Source organism: Thamnophis sirtalis, unplaced genomic scaffold (assembly GCF_051295495.1).
Source record: "Thamnophis sirtalis isolate CommonGarterSnake01/CBP01778 unplaced genomic scaffold, rThaSir2_p1.2 scaffold_1, whole genome shotgun sequence".
Classification (NCBI taxonomy): Eukaryota; Metazoa; Chordata; class Lepidosauria; order Squamata; family Natricidae; genus Thamnophis; species Thamnophis sirtalis.
The window spans coordinates 42,401,085-42,428,901 of record NW_028261381.1 but is presented as its reverse complement, the minus strand read 5'-3'; positions in this window follow the sequence as shown (position 1 = coordinate 42,428,901).

Sequence of the window (27,817 nt, the reverse complement as noted above, 5' to 3'; positions counted from 1 at the left end):
CGTCCAGTCTCCAAACTCCCCTTTGTGGGGAAGGTTGTCGAGAAGGTGGTGGCCTTCCAGCTTCAACGGTCCTTGGAGGAAGCAAGTTATCTCGACCCCTTCCAGTCGGGCTTCAGACCCGGTTACAGCACAGAAACCGCTTTGGTCGCATTGACCGATGATCTCTGGAGAGCCAGAGACGGAGGCCATGTCTCCATCCTGGTTCTCCTTGACCTCTCGGCAGCTTTCGATACCATCGACCATGGTATCCTTCTGCGACGACTGCGGGAGGTGGGGGTGGGAGGCACTGTTTTGCAGTGGTTCTCCTCCTACCTCTCGGACAGGTCGCAGTCAGTGTTAGTGGGGGGGCAGAGATCGACCCCTAGGCCCCTAACATATGGGGTGCCACAGGGTTCGGTCTTATCCCCCCTACTATTTAACATCTACATGAAACCGCTGGGGGAGATCATTCGGAGGCACGGGATAAGATACCATCAATACGCGGACGATACTCAGTTGTATCTGTCCGCCCCGTGCCAACTCAATGAAGCGGTGGACGTGATGAACCGGGGTCTCGAGGCCGTTATGGACTGGATGAGGGCTAACAAGCTTGTACTCAACCCGGAGAAGACCGAGTGGTTGTTGTGTTTCCCTCCCAATAATTCGATCAGTGTTCCATCGCTCAGGCTGGGGGGTCAAATTTTATACCCCTCAGAGAGGGTTCGCAACTTGGGAGTCCTCCTGGATCCACAGCTGACTTTTGACCACCATCTGACGGCTGTGACCAGGGGGGCATTTGCCCAGGTTCGCCTGGTACGCCAGTTGCGACCCTACCTGAACCGGGAGGCCCTCACAACAGTCACTCAGGCCCTTGTGACCTCTAGGCTGGAATACTGCAATGTGCTCTACATGGGGCTGCTCTTGAAGAGCATCCGGCGACTTCAGCTAGTCCAGAACACAGCCGCGCGAGTGATAGTGGGTGCACCTCGGTTCGCCCACATAACACCTATCCTCCGCGAGCTGCGCTGGCTACCTGTTGATCTCCGGGTGCGCTTCAAGGTGCTACTTGTCACTCATAAAGCCCTCCATGGTAGTGGATCTGCGTACTTGAGAGACCGCCTCCTGCCAATTACCTCCTTGCGACCAATTAGATTGCATAGATTAGGCCTCCTCCGAGTTCCATCTGCCAGTCAGTGTCGACTGGCAACCACACGGAGGAGAGCCTTTTCAGTAGTAGCTCCAACCCTTTGGAACGATCTCCCCGTGGAGATTCGTACCCTCACCACCATTCAGACCTTCCGCACAGCCCTTAAGACCTGGCTAGCCCGTCAGGCCTGGGGATAAAGATAATCTGTCCCCACCCTAATGATGAATGAATGTTGTGTACTATTTTACTTTTATGTATTGTTCTGCGTTTATTGTCTTGTACCCTCCCTTCCTTATTTTATGTAAGCCGCCCTGAGTCCCCTCAGGGAAAAGGGCGGCATATAAATATTAATAAAATCACTAAAAATCACTAAAAAAATAAATTCAAAGCTCAAGCTATGGGGAGTTCTAGCAGCTCTAAACTTTAACCCATGGAGAAAAAGACTAATAGATTCGTTCAGCAATTGTACTTGATCTGATTCACTTCCAGATTTTTTTTTATTTATTTTTTTTTAGATTTTATTTAGCATTTATAGGCCGCCCTTTTCCCTGAGGGGACTCAGGGCTGCTTACAATAGTAAGGGAAGGGGAGTGAAAGACAAAATACAGAGAAAAAAAATGTGAAATAACTAAAAGGTACTAAAACACAACATTCACTCAGCATTCGGGAGGGGCAAGAAAATTTATCCCCAGGCCTGACGGGCTAGCCAGATCTTGAGGGCTGTACGGAAGGCCTGGACTGTCGTCGGAGCAGCAACTGAGAAGGCTCTCCTCCGGGTGGTCGCCAGTCGGCACTGACTGGCGGATGGAATACGGAGGAGGCCCGCTCTATGCGATCTGATGGGACGCAGGGAGGTTATTGGCAGAAGGCGGTCTCTCAGATAGTCAGATCCACTACCATGGAGCGCTTTATGGGTGGTAAGTAAGACCTTGAATTGCACCCAGAGATCTACAGGCAGCCAGCGCAGCTCGCGGAGGATAGGTGTTATGTGGGCAAACCGAGGTGCGCCCACAATCACTCGCGCGGCCGCGTTCTGTACTAGCTGAAGTCTCCGGGTGCTCTTCAAGGGCAGCCCCATGTAGAGCACATTGCAGTATTCCAGCTTAGAGATCACAAGGGCTCCAGTGACTGTCGTGAGAGCCTCCCGATTCAGGTAGGGCCGCAACTGGCGCACCAGGCGAACCTGGGCAAATGCCCCCCTGGTCACAGCTGATAGATGGTGATCAAAACTCAGCTGTGGATCCAGGAGGACTCCCAAGTTGCGGACCCTATCTGAGGGGTATAAGTTTTGTCCCCCCAGCCTGATTGATGGTACGGTGGTCAAATTATTGGGAGGAAAACACAACAGCCACTCGGTCTTGTCTGGGTTGAGCACCAGTTTGTTTGCTCTCATCCAGTCTCCAGATACACATGGGAACTCTAATGCCATGAAAATAGCAACTGTCTACCAGGAAGCAGTCAAGATGTGATTTTATATTGTTTGTTAGCCCCAAGAACGGCTGGCACTGGGATATTGTAATGTCGGAAGAGGCTCCCAAAAGTTATTCTTCCAATATTGTCAGGAGAATGTGGGTTACAGGATGCCTTATCTGTGATGTGAAGAATCATCCTTGTTCTTGAATAGATGCAAAATATTTCTCATCCATAACATCATCCTAAAAGAGACCAAAGAACCCTTGGCTTCTTTTAAGTTTCTGAGAAACTCTTTGATAGTCTTCTATTACTTGTCTTATTATCAAAGAGGTAGTTTTCCAACTCCTAGTTAGTATCTGAACCCCAGTTCACTTGATTACCAGCAACATCAGAAAGTGGAAAATGAGAGTGTGCGAATCATGTCTGGTCCTAGTAACAAAGCAAGTGAGAGGTAGAAAATATCATGTGCAAGGGCACTGATGGGTACTTCTTTTATTGTCTGCCAGGTTCTACTTTTACATGATTTAATCCTTTTAAAATAGATTCTACTTTTAAAAAAAAGCACAAGAAACCAACAAGTTACAAGGGCAGTATCTTTCTATAGCATTATTTTTATTTACAGATATATTATGGCAATGATTCCATTAGCATTGTTAGAAAATTTAGGATGGCTCTGAAGCCCAGTCTTTTGGGTGGAAAAACTCCCCAAAAAGGTGGAGGTAGAGGAGGAGGAGGAGGAGGAGGAGGAGGAGGAGGAGGAGGATGAGGATGAGGAGGAGGAGGAGGAGGAGGAGGAGGAGGAGAACATTGGGAGAGCTATTGTGGTCTGAGAAGTGGAAGTGGAAAATAAGCTCACCAGTCAATTCTGAAAAATTGCAATTGCATGTATGGGCAATACCCCAGGGAGAGTTGTTTGCTGAATAGTATCTCTTTCTCGTTGTAATAATTGCTGTCAGAGTGTCCATGGCAAGTTCTCCAAATGCCAAATGGGCCTTCTGGCCCTGACAAGCTAATGTATTCCTGGGATGAGCAAGTGCACCTAGACACCATGTATGCTAGATGATTTTGATTTGCTCACCCCATTTCAGCCTGACTACAATCATGGGTAGGGATTTGGACTAGATTTGGCCAACTTGGAAGAGGGCTTTTACTCAGAATTAGAAGGATTGTCCCTAATAATTCTGCTGGATTCCTCAAGAATATTCTGTACTGTTCTATTAGAGATGATCCTTCTTCTGGATTCTCTTCAGTTCAGTTATGGAAAATGGAAGTATTACTTTGCAATGGTTACAGCATAGGAATATTTCCTGAAAATGATGATGATTGTGACTCTATCCATTTGGCTGGTGAGTTTCTGAATTCTGTAGTACATGCTATAAAACCTCTACTTTACCCAGGTTTTCAGGCAACTGGAGGTGTCCTACACTTGATTTAGACTTGACTGCAACTGTTTGTAGGCGTTGACACATCCCTATGCTGCAAAGTGGTTGATGGGTAAGCCTAGGTTGCAGATGGTTGCAAGTGGGCTGATATGCACACCTCCCAAATTTCAACCGTGTGTTGTGTGAACATGCACATCCTGCATGTTGATTGGTTAATCCGACTCCCTGTTGGGAAGGTTTTGTGCTTTGTTATTTTAGCGCCCCTAGCCAGAATGTTAATGTTAATAGGACCATGGTCTCAGGCTGTTGTCGCTAAATGCCAGGTCTGTTGTTCACAAAGCTCCTCTCGTCCGGGACTTAATTATAGACGAGAGGGCAGACCTGGCATGTATTACTGAAACCTGGCTGGGCCCAGAGGGAGGAGTCCCCCTTGTAGAGCTGTGCCCAGAGGGATTTCAGGTGCTGCATCAGCCGAGAGCCCAGGGAAGGGGTGGGGGTGTGGCCGCTGTTATCCGGGAGTCGTTAGTTCCTCGCAGGGTCCCTGCTCCGGAGATTGTCGGGTGTGAGTCTTTGCTGCTAAAGTTGGACCTCAAGGGTCAAGTGGGTTTGCTGCTAACGTACCTGCCTCCCAACAGCGTTGCAGCAGCCCTCCCCTCGCTCCTCGAGTCGGTAGCCGAGCTGGCGATTGAGTTCCCTAGGCTGATGGTCCTGGGGGACTTTAATTTGCCATCGCTCGGTGAAAACTCTGATGGGACGAGGGAGTTCATGGCTTCCATGACAGCCATGGGCTTGACCCAAGTAATTCGAGGCCCAACCCATACAGCGGGACACATGCTTGACCTTGTATTTCTCTCGGAGCAGTGGATTTATGATCTTGGTCTGAGGGGGAGTGACATCATACCCCTGTCGTGGTCAGACCATTGCCTGCTGAGGCTCGACTTCCGGAGGCCAAACCCCCACTGTAGGGAGGAGGAACCGACCAGGTGGTTCCGCCCCAGGCGTCTTATGGAGCCATCAAGGTTCCAGACAGAGCTTGGGGTTATTCCTGACACTTTCGCCCACAGTCCGGTGGAGACTCTGGCTGCTGCGTGGCACTCGGCAGCGTCAGAGGCCCTCGACCGGATTGCGCCACTGCGGCTCCTCCGAGGCGGCGGATCCCGGAGGCCTCCTTGGTTCACCGAGGAGCTCCGGGAAATGAAGCGCCGGAGGAGATGCCTAGAGCACCGTTGGAGGTCCGATAAGTCCGAATCGAACCGAGCAATGGTAACCACCTGCACCAGGGAATATACTAGGGCTCTTAGGGCAGCTAAAAGATCACACATAGCCTCCCTGGTTGCATCCGCTGAGTCCCGTCCAGCCGCCCTGTTCAGGATAACCCGCTCCCTATTAAACAAAAGGGAGACGGGGGAACCCCTGCAGGGCAGAGCGGAAGAATATGCCCAATTCTTAGCGGACAAAATTGCTCGGTTTCGGTCGGACTTGGACTCCACACCCGCAGTTCCAGCCGAGGCACAGGGGGACCAAGTAGAACAGCTCTGGGTTGAGTTTCAGGACGTTATCCCCGGGGATGTGGACAAGGCCATGAGAGCTGTAAGTTCCTCCACCTGTGTTCTGGATCCGTGTCCCTCATGGCTGGTTGCTAACTGCAGTGAGGTGACACGAGGCTGGATCCAGGCGGTTGTAACCGCCTCCCTTCGGGAGGGGAACTTCCCCGCCTCACTGAAAGAGGCGGTGGTGAGACCCCTCCTGAAGAAACCATCCTTGGATCCAGCTGTTCTTAACAGCTATCGCCCGGTCTCCAACCTCCCCTTTTTGGGGAAGGTTGTTGAGAAGGTGGTGGCCTTTCAGCTCCAACGGTCCTTGGAGGAAGCAAACTATCTAGACCCCTTCCAGTCTGGCTTCAGACCCGGTTACAGCACAGAAACCGCGTTGGTCGCATTGATGGATGATCTTTGGAGAGCCAGAGATGAAGGACATCCCTCCATCCTGGTCCTCCTTGACCTCTCAGCGGCTTTCGATACCATCGACCATGGTATCCTTCTGCGACGACTGCGGGAGGTGGGAGTGGGAGGCACCGTGCTACGGTGGTTCTCCTCCTACCTCTCGGACAGGTCGCAGTCGGTGTTAGTGGGAGGGCAGAGATCGTCCCCAAGGCCCCTAAACTATGGGGTGCCGCAGGGTTCGGTCTTATCCCCCCTGCTATTCAACATCTACATGAAACCGCTGGGAGAGATCATCCGCAGGCACGGGATTAGATACCATCAATATGCGGACGATACTCAATTGTATCTGTCCGCCCCGTGCCAAATCAATGAAGCGGTTGACGTGATGGGCCGGGGTCTTGAGGCCGTTATGGACTGGATGAGGATTAACAAGCTTGTGCTCAACCCAGAAAAGACCGAGTGGCTGTTGTGTTTCCCTCCCAAAGATTTGGCCAACATTCCAACACTCAGGCTGGGGGGTCAAATTCTACACCCCTCAGAGAGGGTTCGCAATCTGGGAGTCCTCCTGGATCCACAGCTGTCACTCGACCACCATTTAGCGGCTGTGACCAGGGGGGCATTCGCCCAGGTACGCCTGGTGCGCCAGTTGCGACCCTACCTGAACCGGGAGGCACTCACAACAGTCACTCGGGCCCTTGTGATCTCTAGGCTGGAATACTGCAATGTGCTCTACATGGGGCTGCCCTTGAGGAGCATCCGGCGACTTCAGTTAGTGCAGAACGCGGCCGCGCGAGTGATCGCGGGTGCACCCCGGTTCACCCGCATAACACCTATCCTCCGCGAGCTGCGCTGGCTACCTGTCGATCTCCGGATGCGCTTCAAGGTGCTTCTACTCACCCATAAAGCCCTACATGGCAGTGGATCTGGATACTTGAGAGACCGCCTTCTGCCGATTACCTCCCTACGACCTATAAGATCGCATAGACTGGGCCTCCTCCGCATTCCATCGGCCAGCCAGTGTCGGCTGGCAACTACAAGGAGGAGGGCCTTTTCAGCAGTCGCCCCGACCCTTTGGAACGAGCTCCCCGTGGAGATTCGTACCCTCTCCACCGTCCAAGCCTTCCGCATAGCCTTGAAGAACTGGCTCGCCCGTCAGGCCTGGGGATAAGGACCGTTACCCCGCCCGAATATTGAATGTATGGTGTTGATTTTATTATATGTTGTCGTCTTAATGTCGTATTCCCCCTCCCTTGGTTTTCTGTGAGCCGCCCTGAGTCCCCTCAGGGAAAAGGGCGGCCTACAAATTTCAATAAACCATAAAAATAAACCATAAACCATGTTAAGCTATACAACCATCTCTGAACAACAGACACAGAGGTGGGCTTCTGCCGGTTCAGCCTGGATTGGGAGAACTGGTAGTGGCGGTGGCGGGAGGCTCTGCCCACCCACCCTGATGCTTCTGCGCATTTGCAGAAGTGTCGCACACGCACGCACCGGTAGTAAATAACTAGTAGTAAAATAAATTGAAACCCAGGACTGAACAGATGCGTATGTTCTCTGACATGCATTGACACAGAAGTCTAATGCCCATGGAATGTGTGTTGTCAGTAGTGGGCTGGAACAGGGCTAAAATATTGGATTAATTTCAAACAGAGCAGGGCAGTTGGGAAATACAAAAGTAATTTGGATTTACAACCAAAATAGGAAGAGGCTACATTGCCTCTGAAAATGCAGTTTCTCCGTTGAAAGGTGAACAGTTTCCACTTTGGTCATTAACTTTCTTTACTATTTGGGTACTGCATGCACCAGTCAGATTGTTATGAATGGCCTATAAATTATATTAATATAAATGAAACAGTATTTTAATGAAGCAATCTGAAAATAGCATCACCATTGCATCCATTTCAGATTTTTAGCTTCTAATGCTCTTTTCCAGGCCAAAAGCTGTATCTAACCATTTTATGCCAAGGCTGTCTTGATGCTTACAAATGTGCACTAATTTTCATTGTGAATCTGATTCCTGTTGCTGCCAGACTTCATTTTTATGGAAAGTCATATAAAGCCTCCAAGCAGTGTTGAAATAAGGGACACACACACAGAGAGACACACAGACACACACACACACACACACAGAGGGCTCTCTCCAGGTTGGCACTAAAGGCAGCAGTTTGGCACTAAAGACAACAGTGCTGGTGTGAGGTAAAGTCTTGGAAGAAGCAGGACATGGCTTATGGATTCAGTGGACAACAGAGGCCTAAGCTGACATATGCAGATTGAAAGGTTGTGTGATTTGTATATTGATGTCATCACCTCAGTATATGAAAAGAACTTACAGTTGTTAATGAAGGGATTTGTTAACATTTCCTTCGGATAATCCATCTGGCAACTATTGTAACTGGGAGTTTCAGTAAAAAGAAATGGTTTGCCAGAAGCTATAATTATTGATTGATTGATTATATGCTATAAAGTCATTGTTACTCTTATTGAACACAAGAATTTCTCTATGACTGTCTAGTCTTAACCTGGTCTTTCAAGTCTTCCAAAGGCAGGCCTGTTGACACTTTAACTGAGTCCATTCATTTTGCTGCTATTCTTCTGTTCTTCCACTTTTCTCAGCATTAAAGCTTTTCTCCAAAGAAAAAAGTCATCACATAATGTTTCTGAAGTAGGATAATTTGAGCCTGGTCACTTGTGTCTTGAGTGAGAACTCTAAATTGATTTCTTCAAAGATCTATTTGTTTATTTATTTGGCTGTCCAGCGTATTCTCAGGAGCCTTCTCAGATATCAACCTTCAAACGCATCAATATTCTCCCCCCCCCCTGAAGTCCAACTTTCATTTCCATCGACTCTTATGTGGTTTGCACAAGTCTGATTTTTGCAGGTATAGGCACATTTCAGCATTTAAATATCTTTTCCAAGGACTTCATAGCTCCTTTACCTAGGGTAAAGGTAAAGGTTCCCCTCGCACATATGTGCTAGTCATTCCCGACTCTAGGGGAGGTGCTCATCTCCATTTCAAAGCAAAAGAGCCAGCGCTGTCCGAAGACATCTAATGTTGGCATGACTAAACGCCGAAAGTGCATGGAACGCTGTTACCTTCCCACCAAAGATGGTCCCTATTTTTCTACTTGCATTTTTACATGCTTTCGGACTGCTAGGTTGGCAGAAGCTGGGACAAGTAACGGGAGCTCACTCCGTTACGTGGTGCTAGGGATTCGAACCACTGAACTGCCAACCTTTCTGATTGACAAGCTCAGCATCATAGCCACTAAGCATCCCTCTTACCTAAGGTAGTCTGCAGCATATTTCTTGACTGCTTGTCATCATCATCATCCAGAATTATGTCCCGAGTCCCAAGCAAAGGCCTTCACAGCTGGCTCACTGAGTTACAGCTTTTTGTATATTTTATTTTGCAGTGGAGCACCCAATTGACTCTCCTTGCCAAGGCAAACCATCCACACCAGTGGTGGCATTAAAAAATTCTTACTACCGATTCTGTGGGCATGGCTTTGTGGGCATCGCATGGCATGGTGGGCGTGGCTTTGTGGCATGGCAGGGGAAGGATACTGTAAAATCTCCATTCCCTCCCCACTCCAGGGGAAGGTTATTGCAAAATTTCCCACTCTCACCCAATCATCTGGGACTCCGAAGGCAGATGATAAATGGGAGTGGGGCCAGTCTGAGATGGTATTTACTGGTTCTCTGAACTACTCAAAATTTCTGCTACTGGTTCTCCAGAACTGGTCAGAACCTGCTGAATACCACCTTTGATGCACATGATGATTTGGCCAGTGTGATTTGATTCAGTGGAAGTCATAGAGCATTCTTTAGTGTCTGTAAAATAAAGTTAATGGGCTATGTTTTCATTCTGGACCAGGATCATATCAGCAGCTGCAACTGAGATAAGCTTCTAGTTTTCAGCTGCTTTTTTGCAGCTGCTGAAATATCATGTTTTGAGGAAGATTGTTCCAAACAGTGGCAGTTCTACCATAACATCAGTGTAACAGTCAGAGCCTAGGAAAAGCAAACATATATTGAAATGAACAAGTAATTAAAGTGAACGGCAAAGAATGACAGTTTGTCAGTGTTCAATGAGTAATAAGATAAGAAGCAAATATGGATTTTAATAATCTGTGATGGATATTGCCAGGTTATAAATGTAAGACAGTAAGCTAGATCTTACTTTTATTTTCTTATTTGAAAATCTTGGTTAATGAGACATAAGTAGATTCGGAAGAAGCTACTTCCTTGGCCCCTCTCCTTTCTCTCTCTAAATGTCTATGGAGATTCTCATTCATCCAAGTCATGGTTGTCCCAAAGGTGCTTTTTCAAGAGGCAAGTGGACTTTCTGGAAAAGCACCTTTGAGACTTTCTCTCTCTCTTTCAGCCATGCTACTATCAGAAGAAAGATAAAAAGGAACCACTGCGTGCAGAAATGCCTGTGTCTGTGTGTCAAGATTGTCAAGATGGCAACTGCACCCATGTGATCAAAACTCTGACCTTTTCTACATTAAAAGCCGACATGGCTTTGTGCGGTTGTGGCTGCCATTGTGACTTTTTTGACACTCTACACTCACACCCAGCCACCGCCTGCATTTGTTTGAGCTTGCTAATGGAGTAACTTTAAAAAACAATACATTCCTTCAAATAAGATTTTGGGACAAGGGTTCCTGCTTTTAGGGTGTCCAAAATAAACCAGAATTGAGAAAGCTGAAGCTGTGGGGTGAAAGATGTTATAAATAGCAACAGAATAATGTAGGTGAGAAAAAAAATTGGAGGAAAAAAGGAAGTACTGCTTGATAGCACCATCTGGTGGCAAAATTTGTAGCAATACATGGAGAGAGAGAGAGAGAGAGAGAGAGAGAGAGAGAGAGAGAGAGAGAGAGAGAGAGAGAGAGAGAGAGAGAGAGAGAGAGAGAGAGAGATGACTGGCATAGAACCGAAAGCATGGAACATTCCTTGTGTGTCTGCTTAATGCTTAGGAGAGGTATTTTGGAGTGTGCTTCTGGAAATACTGCATCTTCATCTGCAGCAGCAGAACTATTGGTTCTTGATGATCTCCCCCACTTTCATCTGATCCTGTGCTTCTCAAATGTGCTGGGTTTCAAATTCCCAAATTCCTAACTAGCATTTTGGGATTTGAAGTCCAAAATATCTAGTTAGAACAGCCGGGTGTGTGTGTGTGTGAAGATAATACCAGATAATATCAAAAATTAAAACTTTCTCCAGTTCTTTGCTGCCATCTATTGATTTTGGTTGTTTAGTCTGCATCAGATAACCTGTTTGTGCTGTAACTTCTGAATTATCAAAAGGCTAATTAGCTTGGCAATATATAAATGAAGAGAATATTAGGCTTAATAAAAGAGATAGGGGCATCCCTATTACAATATTACTTAAGCTAAATGAAAAGTCAGTATAAATATTGACCAAAATAAAAGTATAGTTTACATATAGCTTATTCAACAGGTTTATACGGTTTTATTTCAACAAATAACCTGTGGAGGAGGAGTTTCATTTTACATTGATTAAAAAAACAATATGAAGTGTTATAAATACCAGGTGACCAATCGTGTCTTGCCTTTGAAAATAAGCCTCAGCTGGGTTTATTTCCCTGGTGAATTTACTTCTTTTTGTAAAATGTATAGTACAGGGGTGTCAAAGTCATGGCCCATGAGCTGGATGGGTCACACGCTGGGCACCCCCACCCATTGTTTAGCAAAGGAGAAAAAGTCATGATACATCATGTGACAACGTGAGTTTGACATCCCTGGTATAATAGATAACCCTCTTTCTTTCCCTCCCTTCCTCCCTCTCCCTCTCTTTTTCAGGTAGAATAGCTAAGCATCTGGATGTCCATACTAGAGCTGTGCCAACAAACATAGGTATTCACTTCAACAAAATAATTCAAACCTTAGTGATCTGATTCATTTTGATTAAAGTGAAGTAGCCACCTGGTTCATATTATGGAGGATTTCCAATCAGTTTGAACCAATGCTGTGGTTCCTATCATCCCTTTTTTTTATCCCTGGCCAAGGAACATCCAGACTAAGTGACTTTGCGTTGCCCACTGCCTTTGTCTATGGAGGTTCTCATTTGTGCAGGTCGTGGTTGTCCCATAGGTGTTTTAAAAAGGCAACTGGACTTTCTTTCATGTCCCATCCAAGAAGTGTCTTCAATTCTAACAAACTGGAGGGGAATGGAAGGATTTATATTCTTTTCAGAATATAACACTCAGTCAATAACACTCTGAGGGTTGCTGAAACACCAGGGAGTTCTGATACAGGTGTCGTCAGGCTCACCTGTATTAGAGTGCATATGGGTGTGCAACCATGTTGGAACTGCTGAAAGGGCTGCATTGTAAACAGGAGATAGTTGGTTTTATGTCACTCCTCCTCTGTTGAGAGAGGGCTGTTCAGCTTGAACATAGATGACCTCTTTGAGCTCTCTTTCAAACCAGTGGTCCTCTCTGTCCAGAATGTGGACTTTTCTGTCTTCAAAAGAGTGGCCTTTCTTTCAGATGTAGATGGACTGTTGAATTCTGTCCTGATGCTTTAATTCTCCTGTGTTGTGCTATGCATTGTGTAGTGGTCGCTTCGTTTACCCACAAGTCTGTACATGCCTCACTGCATTGCACTGCATATACAATATTGCTCTGTTTGCCTCTGGGTGTTTTGTCTGTTGGGTTGACTAGTTTCTGCCTTAATGTGTGTTGTGTTTGTTGAAAAGCCTCTGAGCCCACTGTCTTTAGCAAAGTCACCTAGCCAATGTTTCGAGGCTTGGGTGTCTTCGGTAAAGGCTGAAAAATTGCCAGCAACTTTTAAACTTCAGGCAATCCTTCAGAGTTTGGCAAAGTCACTCACACCTGGAATGACCAATCACTACTGCCAGAAAAAGTTACCTTGGGGTCTTCTCCTGGGTTTTCCAAGTGAAATCTTCTGTCCCTTCCAGCAGACAAAAGAAGCCAGATGCAGAAAAATTCCTTCCATTCCACTTGCCTTGTTCTCATGCTCGGTAAATGGTTGAAAGAAGACAGTATTATGAATCATTTATCAGTTATTGGATGAAGGCAAGTGGTGCTAAAAGAAGCTTTTGCATACTCCTGGTGTGTCTCATCTACTTACCAGCAAGAGAAAGAGGACCAGAGTATTACAATCATTTCAGATTGCTGGAATCATAACAGCTTGTTAGGTAGAATATATTTTTTCAACTGTAATGCTTTGGTGAATGGTCCAGGGAACTTTGCAGGCTGACAAGGTTCAGTACACTCTGAGGAACTGCCCATAATCTATATTAGACAGGACCTGTTTAACTGGAGAGGCCTTCAGCCAGGACTGTAGGAGAAGACACTATTCAATCTTTTCCCCTAGCACTTACCAAAGAAAGCTTCCCTCAACCTAAAAAGAATGAGCATGGGATCTGCGAATGATGGTTAAGAGGGCTCCAAAGAAGACAGAGATGAAACAACGTACTGCAGTTTTTTGTTGTTTGGAGATTCTCAGTCATTCAGATCATGGTTGTCCCAAAGGTGCTTTTTCAAGAGGCATCTGGACTTTCTGATTTTTTCTTTGAAAACGTTTCGCTTCTCATTGAAGAAGAGTTGAAGAAGCTTCTTGGATGAGAAGCGAAACGTCTTCAAAGGAAAACCAAAAAGTGCAGCTGCTTCTTGAATAAGCACCTTTGAGACAACATGGTTACTTTATTCTTAGAACAAGAAGGCTGTGTTTCTTTCCAAAGAACCTTCAAGGAACTGCCTCATTCAAAGTTTCCTCAAAGTGAACCACACCTTCAAAGTTTGCACTGTCCTATTGCATACATACATACAAATGTATAATGTACTGTAGATTCCCTGAGAGGAAATATCAAGGATAAATTTCAGTTAGAAATGGCAGCTTTAAGATGACAAGACAGGAAAGTCTGACATTCTGCAAAACTTTGATCTTTCTTTCTCTCACATACTCGTAAATTCCTTCCTTTGGCAGAATGGTCTTAATTTTAGTGACATCTTCCTTTCAGGTGGATAAAATAATTACAATAAATAAGTTGACCTATTTCTTTTTCAGAGTGCCCTAGGAATTTAAGAATCAGTTGGAGAATTGCATGGACATATTCCTCATATTATAAGCAAGATCACATTTTTATTTTATTTATTATATATTTTGAAAATATATATATGTAAGAAAAAGACAGATTTTTCATGGGGCAATGAGAATAAAATAAATTCAAAGTCATTTCAAAAAAGCATTTCAGCACAAATATTTGAAGTTTCGAATGGAAAACTCATCATTAATTTTACACCAATTTCTATCCTTTTCCAAAAGACGTATCCTACAGAAGAAAAGCCATTCATATAGCATGTGCATTCAGTTCCCTCTACTTCCATTGGAAAAGTAATTTAGCACAAGAAGATTATGTGGAAAGCACAAAGATGCTCTCATCCAAGGAGCAAATCAACAAACAACGCTGATCTCTGAAGCTAAGCAACTAAAGACCTCTAATGAGGAGGATTCAAGAGTTCTCTGGTTTTATCAAAGACACTTCACTGTCTTTCCTGCTGATTTACATAGACTTTGAGGCTGCTTCTTATAGAAACATTTTACACAGACCAAAAAGGCCAGAAAAATGGCATCACAGCTGAGCATGATTGTTTTCAAAGCCTCTTATTTCATGCTGGAAAATATTCTCTGCCACTGGGTCTGCATTGGTTGGGATATCAGAAAAAAGAAAATGGTATACAAATGTGGTAGAACTATATTGATCAAGTTGCCAGAAAATTTTGGCATGGGTGATAAAGAGGGAAAAAAACAGGCAGTAAATGAACTCTTCCCAATTCCACCAGGAGAGACATGCATCTCATAAATGGTTGGATATTTCAGTTGCCCATTCAGATCCCATTCAGGCATTTTCTTGTTATCTGGGATTCAATACTCTTCACCCTAATAGTTGGTGGCCTACAATTAATGATAAAATGGCAATCCTAACTATCCCACAGCAGCTGAATCTTTCAAAATAGAAATAGAGCCATGCCCTCTAGTGCAAGAAGATTACATGGAAAACACAAAGAGCAGAGCAGAGCAGACTATTCTAAGATATGCCATTGATGCCATCTTCTTGGCTGAAATATAAACTATATGGTACAACAAAGAGCATGGATCTGAAAATGGTAGTGGTTAATATGTGGTCTGTGGTAAGGAATAAATGTTTGCCTGAAAAAGTGAAAATGTGTGTGTGTGAGAGAGAGGTGGGGAGGGAGGGAGAGGGAGGGAGAGAGGGAGGGAGGGAGAGGGAGGGAGAGAGAGAGAGAGAGAGAGAGAGAGAGAGTGCAGCGTAGTGGCCTGGTGGTGAAGGTTCTCGCCTCCCACTCAGAAGATTGAGAGTTCAATCCTAGATAGCAGCGTGTTTTTATCCTAGGGCTCAAAGAAAAAAAAATCTGCTGTGAACTTCACATGGCATCAGGAAGGGGATGTTCAGTAAAGCCTCAGCTCTATCCAGTTGCCTCAACTCTGTCCCAAATTTAGGGATTACAGGGTCATGAAAAGAGAGTTTGAGAGAGAGAAAGAGGGAGGGAGTGGGAGAGAGAGCAAGATGGCAGTATTGTGTGAGTTGAGCACTGGAGAAGAAATATGAAACCAAATTGAGTGTAGTGGGAATGATGTATTTGACAACTGTGTGTAGTAGGACAAGAACAGAGGAAGCCCACAAGAATGAATGAACACTGAAAAAGATGAACTGAACAGAAAGGGGAATCACCAGTGCAAAAGAAGCTTTGAAAGGAGAGAGAGAATAAATGTGAGAGAGATTTCTGCTCTATATGGAGGAAAAGTCAGTGGGTGAAGAGCAAGGCAAAAACCAATGAAGTTGTGACTGGATTGGGTTAATTAAATCTGAGGGGAGAAAAAGAGAAATGGAATGAATTTAAGACTTTTATAAATAGTTGTAAAGATCCTTATGAGGGTATTTGCAAGAGCTCTTGAATAAAGAGCTGGCATTTCCTGTATTAATAAATCAATGGTTAAGGGATTAAAAGAATATTAGGTATTTTTCTAATTATCTTAATATGGGATTAATTCAGCCAAAAATCCCAGGCTTATTGTATATTTCAGACAATGCTTTAAAAGGGTTTAAATACATTGAAGGTGTAAAATGGCTAATATACTTACATTATCATGGACTGGTCTCAGTCTCGTTTCATTTTATTTTAATGTCTATAAGATTATTAATGTGTTCTTACACTGATCGATGTGATCTAAAAATCTGAAAGTTCTTTTTTGCAATTTATCATGATATCAAGAATTATGGATTAAATGAACATGAAATACATCAAAAATAAAATAAATACTTCTCTATGGAAATAAAGGAGGATGTGTGATCATTTTCCATTTACAACCTTGCTCTCTGTTGCGTAATGGAAAAATCAATCAATATTACTCTGTATGGTCAAGCTTTAGTGATTTGCTTATACATTTTTTTCTGAATGATATATCCTTCTGTGGAATATTTCTTAACTGTTCCCCAGTTTCAATAGTTTTCTTTGCTCCTTTTTTCCTTTTCTATGTATTAAGGTTTAATTTTAAAAAAAATGCAACTTAACATTTCCCCTTTTGTTCCTTTTCGCCTGAGCATTGCTTTTTTTAAACATAGGAAATCAACTTGAATTATTATTAATATTTACATGCAGAATGACTGGGCCTCTAGAATTTAAAATGTTCTCTCAGTAGGAACATAGAATATACAATAAGGGACAGGATATTTTCAATCAAGAGCTGAGAAGCCCAATGGAGGAATTATAGAAAAGTCCACATTTTATTTTTATTTTTATATCTTCTCTTATTTTATTATTTTATTTCTTATTTCATTTATATTTTATATTATTTTATTTTTTCACAGTTATATAGCTGTCCATTTCACAAACACATGATTTTGGGCAGTGGTTACAGCTAAAAACAAAAATCTAAAAAAATATAAAATAAATAGACATATAAACCATATCCAAATAGACAACATTGAAATCAGATGGACTTCATTTTATGTCAATAATGCTGAAAAGGAATTTCAGTTGCATCTGTTAAAACTCTTCGTATGAAGTAAAATAAATAAATAAAATAAAAATTAGAGAAATTCCTGATTCTCTTCCCCCCTCTCCCTCTCTCTCCCTTTTCCCTTTCTTCTCCCCATTCTATGTATTTCTTAATAGATATAACTTTTGATTTAAATGTAATGAAACACTGTATCATTTCTTAATAGTTGGGTTAAGATCATACTCTGCATTCCAGTATTATGAGGCTTTTATCAATTCATTTTAAATAGGATCTCCTGCTACTTTGGCTGTTCTGTTAGCACTCTTCATATACTCGGAAGCACAGCCTCTGAAAAAGGAGGCCTGAGAAATTCAAACCACCAACAAGGGATTCTTGGTCCTTAGGCACAGCAGCTTTATTTGGAAAGTGGCTGAAAGAAACAAGATTCCAGTTGTTTTTGTTCTGCTGGACAGTTGCTTGTTGCTTTGTCCAAACAATCCTTTCTACCATTATACTGTATATATTATTAATCCTTGCATTTTAATCCCTGTTTGGTATTTTGTCTCATATCTCTCCTTCCTTCCTTCCTCCCTCCCTCCCTCCCTCCCTCCCTCCCTCCCCTTCCTTCCTTCCTCCCTTCCTTCCTTCCTTCCTTCCTTCCTTCCTTCCTTCTTTCTTTCTTTCTTTCTTTCTTCCTTCCTTCCCAAATCTACAAATCTTATCCTTTACTTTTTGCTTGCCCATCTCATATGGATAAATGCATTTTTGCTGAGTCTAAAGTAACACATTTGAAGTTAGATTCTTTTGTATACAATAACAATTTCTTTGTGCGTTGACCTAAGAGTGATAAGGGACTTACCATCTTAGCTTTCTTTTAAATAAACGCGTGGAACAGGTGGTAAGCACATATTGAATTGTGATGTTTGCTGATGTTTAATCAACATCAGGTTATAGTTTTGCTATATGTTGAACTGAATGGATCTGGATTTAGAGATTGATTGGAAACGTGTTGGGTGTAAACTAAATTCAAAAGTATCGGCAATCATTTTCCAACACTAATGCTTCTAAGCCCTTTAAACCAAGCTGCATTGTCTAGGACAGATTTCAGTCTCTGCACTGAGCAAACAGGAATAAAAGGCTAAGAGATTTTCTCTCTAAATTGAGTTATGCTATTTAGGAGAACAGAGAACAAGTTCTGACTGAACCAGCCTTAGTTCCAAACGAGCCAACTGCTCTGCCTTGTTTGGATCCATTATTTTGGTTTTGCTTGGGTAAAACTTAAATCTTAACACTGAGCGATTGGCACACAATCGTTACAACAGGTCCTTTCCCCTCTAAATATGTATTGCTTTTAGAGTTAGGGTACAAGTAGGTATTAAGAAGAACAGATGAAAATGAATATTTTTGTGTTGGTTGGTCGTTTCTTTCCTTTAAGATTAAAGACAGGGATGTGGGAAATGGGCCTTTGTTGTGTGAAAGGTGCTTTTCGGAAAGCAGAAAGCTCCATGTGATGAGAGGAAGCTTAATATTGGTCACTATATTTATCTTGCTGGCTTGTGCCAACATTACAGTTTCAGCCAGCCTGCCTGCCACCCGCATGTGCCAGCTGTCACAAAGACACAGCTAGGCTGTTAGTCCCAACAAGGTACAATGTGTCAATTCCTTTTACCCTGACACTGCAGTTCCTCTTCTGTGCCCGTCTGCCAGCTGCTGCCTGCCACAACCTGCATCCTTCTTCTTGTCCACAGGCCCATCTGCTACACTGGAACGGTCTTTTGTCTGACTAGCACTTTCTGTGCCCGCTGCCACTCTCTGTCTGCTTACCTGTTCCACACGGCCACATCTCCCCACTGATTGGCAGACCCTGCCTCTCTGCCAGCCATCGTCTGCCCACCACATCGTATCTGATCCTTCTCTATCCACTGGCACACTCTTCTGATAAATAGGACTTTGGCTGGCTGTGGTAGACTGCTTGCTTGGCCAAACAAGGATGTTGGGGATAAGACCTCCCAAAGAGGCAACCCTTTCTATCACTAACATAAGCAAATTGGTGTGAGAGAATAGTTTACCAGAAGACTTTCCCACAAAGAAGGATGTCTCCTAAGTATAAGGAAGGCATGTGAGGTCAAACAACCAAAAATCAAATGGTGGGAGGGTAAAAGAGCAGGGGTGAAATTCAGCAGGTTCTGACAGGTTCTGGAGAACTGGTAGTGGAAATTTTGAGTAGTTCGGAGAACCGGCAAATACCACCTCAAGTGGGGAGGGAATGAGGATTTTGCAGTATCCTTCCTCTGCCACGTCCACCAAGCCACGCTTACAGAACTGGTAGTAAAAAAATTTGAATTTCACCACTGTGAAAGAGTAGACTTTCACCTTGAAATCTTGGGCAAGTGTGAATGCATGCAACCAGGGGTGGGATTTTACCACTTTGGATCGGTTCGGGCGAACTGGTAACTCCAACTATCAGCTGGGTCCGCCTGCCCACCTCTGCGCTATACTGACCTATATTCACTTTTTGAAGCCCAGCTGATAGGCACAGCAGAGTGGATTGCCATGCCTCCTTAGCTGTTTTACACCAGGGCTGCAGTAGAAGGTGAGTTTTCAAACTCATTGCACAGGCACGAAGCACATGCTCAGCAAACCAGTTGTTACATTGGTTGAATCCCACCACTGCATGCAACACATGTTTACTCACCTGGCCATATCTGCCATTTTGAAGCCAGTGACTGTATAGACATTCCTCTCTTTTAGACCATTCATATGTCTGGCTGTTTTCTCCTGACACATAAATCAGGGCTCTCCAAAACTTGACAACTTTAAGACTTGTGGACTCCAACTCACAGTATTTTCCAGTCAGCATGGCTGACTGAGGAATTCTGAGAATTGAAGTTTACAAGTCTTTAAAGTTGCCAGGTTTGGAGACCACCTCCCCCTACCTCCCCGGCATAAGTAAAAACTTTAAACAGCTTATAGTTGGAGGGCGTATTTCTTTTGTCTTGCTGGATGCCCAAGGAAGAAAAGAACTTGACTCTTAAAACCTTCAGCTGCCCCTGGTAGAAGTTTTGGCAGCAGTTTGATGAAAATAATATTTATAGGAGCCGAAAAAGATTGTGCCTGGCAGTTTTGGAAAGAAATCAGTTCCGAAACTCACAAACAGCTTCTGAGTTATGGCAAAGGTTACATTGCTGGTACTCTCTGCCAGTTTCTTCCTTGGTGACCAGTTTCTGCCAGCTTTCTCCCTTTTTCTGACCAACCCACCTGCTTCTCCTGCTGGCCATTGCCCCTGTATCAGCAGGGCTGGCATCTGCCTACAATGGATAAGTTCTCCCATCCTGATATAGAGCATTGCCAGAAAAGAACCACTTGACAATCATTCCAGCTGAGCACCCACCAAAGTAAGGGACAATCAACTTCTTCCCAGGCAGGGCTAAATTTGCTATTTCCCTGGCATCCCACAGGAGTCAAGTGCAAAAAGACACACCCTAGAAAAATAAGTGACCAAGGGTGGGGGATTTTTTAGGGGAAAAAACAGCATGCACCAGGCTACATTCTACACAGGTTCAGTACAATTTCCACACAGGTTGTTTGCTAGGCAAATGGAAAGCTATTCTGCCACCCTTTCATTTCCCGTCCAATATTGCAAACTGTGGATGTTTCCTATGGCAGCTATAGATGTTCTAATGCTTACCAGGGGTGAAATGCTATTGGTTTGGACTGGTTCGCCTGAACCAGTAGTAAAAATTCTACCGGTTCACCCAAACCGGTAGTAAAAATAATGCTACCATTTCAGGCCAACCGGTATTTCCAACGATCAGCTGTGACGTGCAATTTATATTAATTAGAAAGCAGAATTTCCTGCTATCTAGCTAATATAAATCAAGTGGCACAGCGTATTCCCCACTCCCTCGCTGTTTGCTTACTTTTGCAGGCAGCTCGGTAGCAGGCTCAGCCTATCTGCCCGGACATCATCACATCTGTTTTTTATGATCTGCGCATGCGCAGAAGGTCCTGCGTTTTTGACGCTCTGCGCGCGCTAACATTGCTACCGAACCAGTAGCAAAGGTAAGTTGATTTCATCCGATGCTTACCCATAAAATATGTTTTTTAAAAACTGATTTCTCTTGGAATCTTGAGTCCTCAACTTGAATTCTGCAATCTTGACTATTAAAATTCCAATTCTAATCAAGTGACAATTGATTCACACCAGCATACTTTGCAAGCTCCTGTGATGAAGTAATTGGAATAGAAACAATGGAGTCAGCTTTTGATCATGACTGGGGAGATTTAAAAAGAAGTGTTCAAACACCTACATAAAATGTAAATTAAGATAAAGCAGCCTGACCTTGACCAAGGAAACTGATGAACCATGCTTATTCATACTTAAGGATTGAGAAAGTTTCCGAAATTAGAAGACAGCCACCAAGTCACTATCTTTGCTTCCATTTGAGAGAGAGATATTGGATTCTGATTGAGATGAAATTCTCCGGAAGCTCCTCAAATCTGAATGATTGTGAGCTATGCAAAAAGAAAAATAATAGAAATTAGACTGGCGGGGACCCAAATAATCATCTCTACTTCTGATATTGTGCCCATTCCTTGTAAAATTGCCATTTTCTTGACTCTTAATTAGACCACTGTCTTTTTTTTTTTTTTTTTTTTTTAGGATAACCTGAAGTCATAAAATAGCATGCGGGCTTTTGAATTGTATTGAAAAAAAAATATGTTAGGCAACATGGTGCACAACACCTTGCTTCCCAAACATCAGCAACAACAGCAAAACCTCAAGGCATTGGCTGATAATTTGAGGGCGTGGCATTTGCATTTAATCATAAATTTAAAAAAGAACATGGGAGGAGTTTGCCAATCTTCAAAGTAAAATCAGTCAGATGTTAACATGATTTCAGATTGGGACTAGTTTCGTTCTTGGACTGCTGGTAAGACTAGTGGTGGGTTCCTACTTGTTCAGACCGGTTCAGCCGAACCAGTAGTGGTTTGGAGGCCTGGGTCTGCCACCCAGGCCTGCCACACCTCTGAACCGGTTCTCTGGGCGGCGCCTATGGCGGCATCTTGGGTTTTTTTGCTTCTGCGCATATGCAGAGCAATTTTTATTGCACTCACATGCAGGCATGTGGTGTACCCATGAGCGAAGCAGCAGTAGTGACTGCCAAACCACCCACCCGCCCCCCAAAAAATGGAGCTATAATGTCCAAGAGAAGCAAAACAATTAAACCCCAATTGAACAGCATAACTTAAGAGCTGGATATGATCTCAGAGTGTAAAATAGTCCAGTGTTTCGTCTTCTGCTTCTGTGTGTCTGATCCTTCAGAGATTTCTTTCAATAACTGTAAAGCTTAAAGTGGCCTTTTGCTTATTATTATGTATCAAAGTTTGTTGCAGAAAAATCAAATCCAGAAAGCACACACACATAATAACAGATGAATAAATGTACAATGCCAATAGTAGATTCTTTCAACCTGGTAGAAGTTACAAGCAGAACACAAGCAGGAGAGAACAGTTTCATCTCAGAGTTAAAAGCAGACAGAGTAGTTTCAGTTTCGATTCTCAATACAGACTCAATTCTGTTTAAGCTCCCATTGGCTGACTTAGTTGCTATGTCTATTCATTGGCAGACCTTGTTACCATGTCTCTCCCAGTCATGAATAGTCTAACATTATGTTTCATTGCATAATCTGCCAGATGTTTATATTGGATTTGGCATTTTTATCCATCTATCAAGTCCTTCTCAAGGACTTAGGATAGGCAGGTGAGGTTGCGGAACAGAAGAAACTGTGTGTCCAATTGGAATAAGCATTGATGTTTTCTGGTTTTCCTCCTCAAAGTCCCATTTCTGTTTCAGATCTGTCCAAGGCCAAATGTCATATGTATATGTATGTATGTATGTATGTATGTATGTATGTATGTATGTATGTATATATATATATATATATGTGTGTGTGTGTGTGTGTGTGTGTGTGTGTGTGTGTGTGTGTGTGTGTATATGTATATGTATATGTATATGTATATGAATGTATGTACAACATAAATCAGCCAGTGTCAGAAGCAGCTTATGCTGTCCCTTTGGGCACATCTGCATTGTTTTAAGATTAGAGGAGAGATGGATGAGCAAGGGTGGGGAGAGACAGGCATATCACTATGGGTATTTAATAAGAAGGGGAGGAATTATATGAATTATAATTAATAAGTATAATAATAAATAATATAAAAGCCATATTAATGCTCTCCTGTATGGTTAGCATCAGGAATGAGGGATCATTTGTTAAGTGAAATTTGCTTTTAGGAAGCTTGCAAGCTTGCACTTGATGTGTAGAAAGTTAATGTAGCTTTGGGGCAAACTTTGAAAACCCAGCTCTCCATTTCATTAATTGAGTCACAACATTTATCTTGCAGTATCATGCCAAAATGTCAAATCTGATACCACTCAGACCACCTGCCTCTCTGTGTGTGCCAGCTGCCACAGTGATCCAGCTGAGCTGTTGAGCAAAACAGTCCAAAGAAGGTCTGTGCGTGGCACCAGAGTTTCTCTCTGGGTTGCTGTGCCCATCTGGTGGCTGTTGCCTCCCGGCCAAAATCTACCCCCTCCTTGTCCATGGCCCTACCTGTTCCATCTGGCAGGGTCTTTCGACTGCCCCAAGATATAGCTTAGGGCAAAGTTTAATTTTAATTACAAATGAAATGAAATAATGGAGTTTGTCCTGAACTCACCCATTACATTTTGGAATGGGACAAGACCTCATCTGTGAAAAAGTATAACCCTCAGCTTGGAAGTAGTCTATACCTCTGGGAATAGGCACATCCAATGCCCACAGTTGATTAATTCCAGCAATACAATGCCACCCCTTGCCTTAGGATATCTTTTGGTACTAAATATGAGTTTTGTCAGCCAATTTGCATGTAATGTGACAAATTGGGACACACACAATTAATAAATAACATTTTATGCAGTCCATTATGAATGACTGTCTCTATTATGAATTGCAGCCCAAAACTGCAGCTGAGCTGAGATTTAACACTTTTCCATCACTACTGCCCAAAAGCAAGAATGTCCCCTATATACAATCAGGGGCCACTGTGTCGTTGATCCACACCCTGTCACACTGTAGTTACTACTAATTTATTGCAACCCCCTGCTCAAGATGTTCCCTGGTGAGCCAGCTGAATTGTCTAAGTTCTTCCACAAAGACCTGAAAACAACAAACTCGGCTGCTAAATTGACATTGCTGTCATTTAAAAATCAGACCTATTTAAATAAAAGACAGGTAAGCTAAGGAAAGATAAATAATACCACCAGGTTATAATTTTTCCTCTTCTTAGGGCAATGTGCAAGCCAGCAATTTTATCTGTCACATCAAATTACTACCATCCTCTTAATTGAAAGATGATAATATGTTGTTAAATGAACATCAAGATTACCTGTTGGCATTTGACCTAAATTTCAATACCGTCTAGCCCTGAGCTTCTCCTGGGCCTCTTTAATTTCATAAATCTCCACCAGATGCAGCAGAGACTCAAACCTCAGGCTAGAAGATGATATTTCACCTAATTCAATTAGTGTGAGCAAAATGGCAAATTCCTCCAGCGAGGGCTAATGACAGAAATCCAGGAAATTTTTGAGAAATAGCTTTATGTTGTCCAAGTCCAAGAAAAGGTCAAATCTTGTGATGCATCAGACAATGCAGTCACAAATCTGACTTACGTCCTTTCGTGTCCTTCGTAACTGGTAAAGGTTTCCCCTGTCCAGCCATGTTTGACTCTAGGGGGCAGTGCTCATCTCCATTTCCTAGCCAAGGAAGCCAGTGTTGTTGGAAGATGCTTCCATGTTTCATGTGACTGTCATGACTATATGCCAAAGTGCATGGAACGCTGTTATCGTCCCACCAAAGTGGTACCTATTTATAGCAATAGCAATAGCAGTAGACTTATATACCGCTTCATAGGCCTTTCAGGCCTCTCTAAGCGGTTTACAGAGAGTCAGCATATTGCCCCCAACAATCTGGGTCCTCATTTTACCCACCTCGGAAGGATGGAAGGCTGAGTCAACCCTGAGCCGGTGAGATTTGAACCGCTGACCTACTGATCTAGCAGTAGCCTGCAGTGCTGCATTTAACCACTGCGCCACCTTGGCTCTTGCATTTATCCACTTGCATTTGCATGCTTTTGAATTCACCCTAGTGTGTGCTGCTCAGGACTTGAACACGGCCTGTCTGCTTTCCAGCTGACAAGTTTAGCATTTTTAACAACTAATCCAGCAGCAAATACAGTAAATGGGCCAAGGAACTCAGTTTGTTAAAAATGCTGCTGTCCTCTACAAGGGACCAACATGATTTTCCTTCATTCGTCACAGACACAGAGAATACTATTTGGGAATTTTAGCTGTTCCTCTTTCAATATGCTTGGGCCTAGATGAACAGCACAATTTCTTCATTGTTGTCTGCTTTCTTTCGCCCGATTAAAGTGACTCCACAGGAAGACTTGAATCTGATGGAGAGTAAATGGCAGGCCTTAAACCAATGATGCTGAACCTTTGGGGCTTGGTGTACTCAACTTGATTCTGCTGGTATGGCACCACTGTACTATCTTCTAAAGAAAAAAGAAACATTACATTACATATTCAGTTATTTTTTTAAAAATAGTCCAATCAGGTGGTGTGCTAGATTGGCAATAGTGGCAAATATCTGTAGCTTGGATGTAGGATGAAGGTAAAGGTTCATTCTCCAATCTCGTGGGTTGGCTTCCGAACGTTTCATTACCAGGCTAGGTAACATCTTCAGTGGAGTTTAGGGGATGTCAGTGTTCTTCTGTTTATAAGAGCTTCAGGTGTGGGTGTGTCAAGTGAGGGTCTTGTGACAGGTCTTGCGATGGGTCAGCTGTGAGTCACCAGTGAGTCTTGTGATGGGTCTTGTGATAAGGAGATAACATCATCATAATGCCCTCTGGAGCACGAAAAACCGGCCCTACAGGCAAACTAGACGTTCAGGAGCGGACTTCTGGTTTGCTCATAGGGCTGGTTTTAGCCCTGCGGAGCATTCAGGAGCCCTCCGGAGCATTCAGGAACCCTCAGAAGGCTCTGGAGGCCAAAAACGACACTATGAGCAAACCAGCAGTTGTTGAATATTGAATATGCAAATACCAGCTGCGGCCTGATTGGCTGGTCATTTTGACAGTTGGTCTGAGTGCTAGTAAAAAATACCCTGGCCGTTCAGGGAAAGTTCGAATCGCTGTCATCTCTGTCATAATAAAGATCTGTCTTGCATCCATGGCTCCTGCGTCTCTTTCCCTCACAACACACGTTTACAACACTGGCGACGAGGATGGGATTTGCGATTCCCCCAGAGCCTAAGACAGAAGCGACGGAACAACATCAGCCAACGTGAACGCAGGAAAAAAAGTTTCTTTTCTTCCCTCCATTGAGGGCCTGTCAGAGCCGCCCAAGTTTTAGCCAACCTGAGTAAGCAATCAGGCGCGGCCTCCATCCGTCCGAGGGACAGGCTTTCTATGCTTAACCTCGACTGGAGCCGCCGCCGCTACTCAGGGACGAGCTATGGACCGCGACGGCTAAACCGCACTCTCAGCATTACATGGCTGTCGAGAGGCCCAAGGAACCAACCGACGCGTTCAACCAACCGCCTCGTTCCAACTGCCGCGTTCAGAAAACCGCCTCATTCTCCAAGCTGCCACCTAGCATGCACCGGCTACGCTCGCTCAGCCTGTCTAAATTTGAAGGGGCTCAGCCTGCATAAATTTGAAGAGCCGAAGCTTTCATCAGTAACCGAAGTTTCCACCAGTAACCGCTTTTAGCGCCTCTGAAGTCTGCCCTCTGGTAGCAGCCGCTCGACCGATCCCCGCTAACAACCGCACAGCCTCTCCAACACGGCTGTCTCGCTATATATACACTCGCTAGCACACTCACTATATACACCAGGCTGTCCTACTCCTCTGGCCACTCCTCGTTACACTATCAGAGCTGAATTATTCCTCGACTTAACTATAAAGCCGCTCGCACGCCACTACACCTGTGCAATCTGTTTGCCTCCGCCTACACTCCGCCGCTAGCCTCTCCAAAGCCTAGTTCCGCTCCGCTTCTTCCAAAAGAGCACTCGAGGAGCCCAGGACGACTGAAGCTCTCTCTACGCGGCCACCGCTTGCCTCTCGACCCAGCGAGAGCTGTCCGAGACTCTAAAGCCCAACGAGAACGCTTGCCTCTCGACCCAGCGAGAGCCGTCCGAGACTCTAAAACCCAACGAGAACTTCCCTAAAACACAACGAGAGCCTCCCCCGCTGCAAAGACCCCAAAGGACCTGATTTCTATCCTGGTTCCCAATTTTCGCTACGTAGGACTCACCAGCAAGCCAGCAACAACGACGCATGCGCAGAACTGGGGGGAAGGAGAGAGTTTGAATATGCAAATAGTCTTTAGAACTGGGGGGAAGGAGTGTTGAATATTGAATATGCAAATACCAGCTGCGGCCTGATTGGCTGGTCATTTGGTCTTTAGAACTGGGGGGAAGGAGTGTTGAATATTGAATATGCAAATACCAGCTGCGGCCTGATTGGCTGGTCATTTTGACAGTTTGTCTGAGTGCTAGTATAAATACCCTGGCCATTCAGGGAAAGTTCGAATCGCTGTCATCTCTGTCATAATAAAGATCTGTCTTGCATCCATGGCTCCTGCGTCTCTTTCCCTCACAACACACGTTTACAACAGCAGTCACTTCCAGTTTGCTCATAGTGTCATTTTTGCCCTCTATAGTCTTCAGGGAAGCCTCCTTAGAAGTCCATTCTCGGACTTCCGGTTTGCCCATAGGGCTGTTTTTCGCGCTTCTGAGACTTTAGGGAAGCCCCTGAAGCCTCCAGAGGGCCTCCGGGGGAAAGCTGTTTTCGCACTCCCCAGGCTCCTTGAAAGCCTTTTAAGCCTGGGG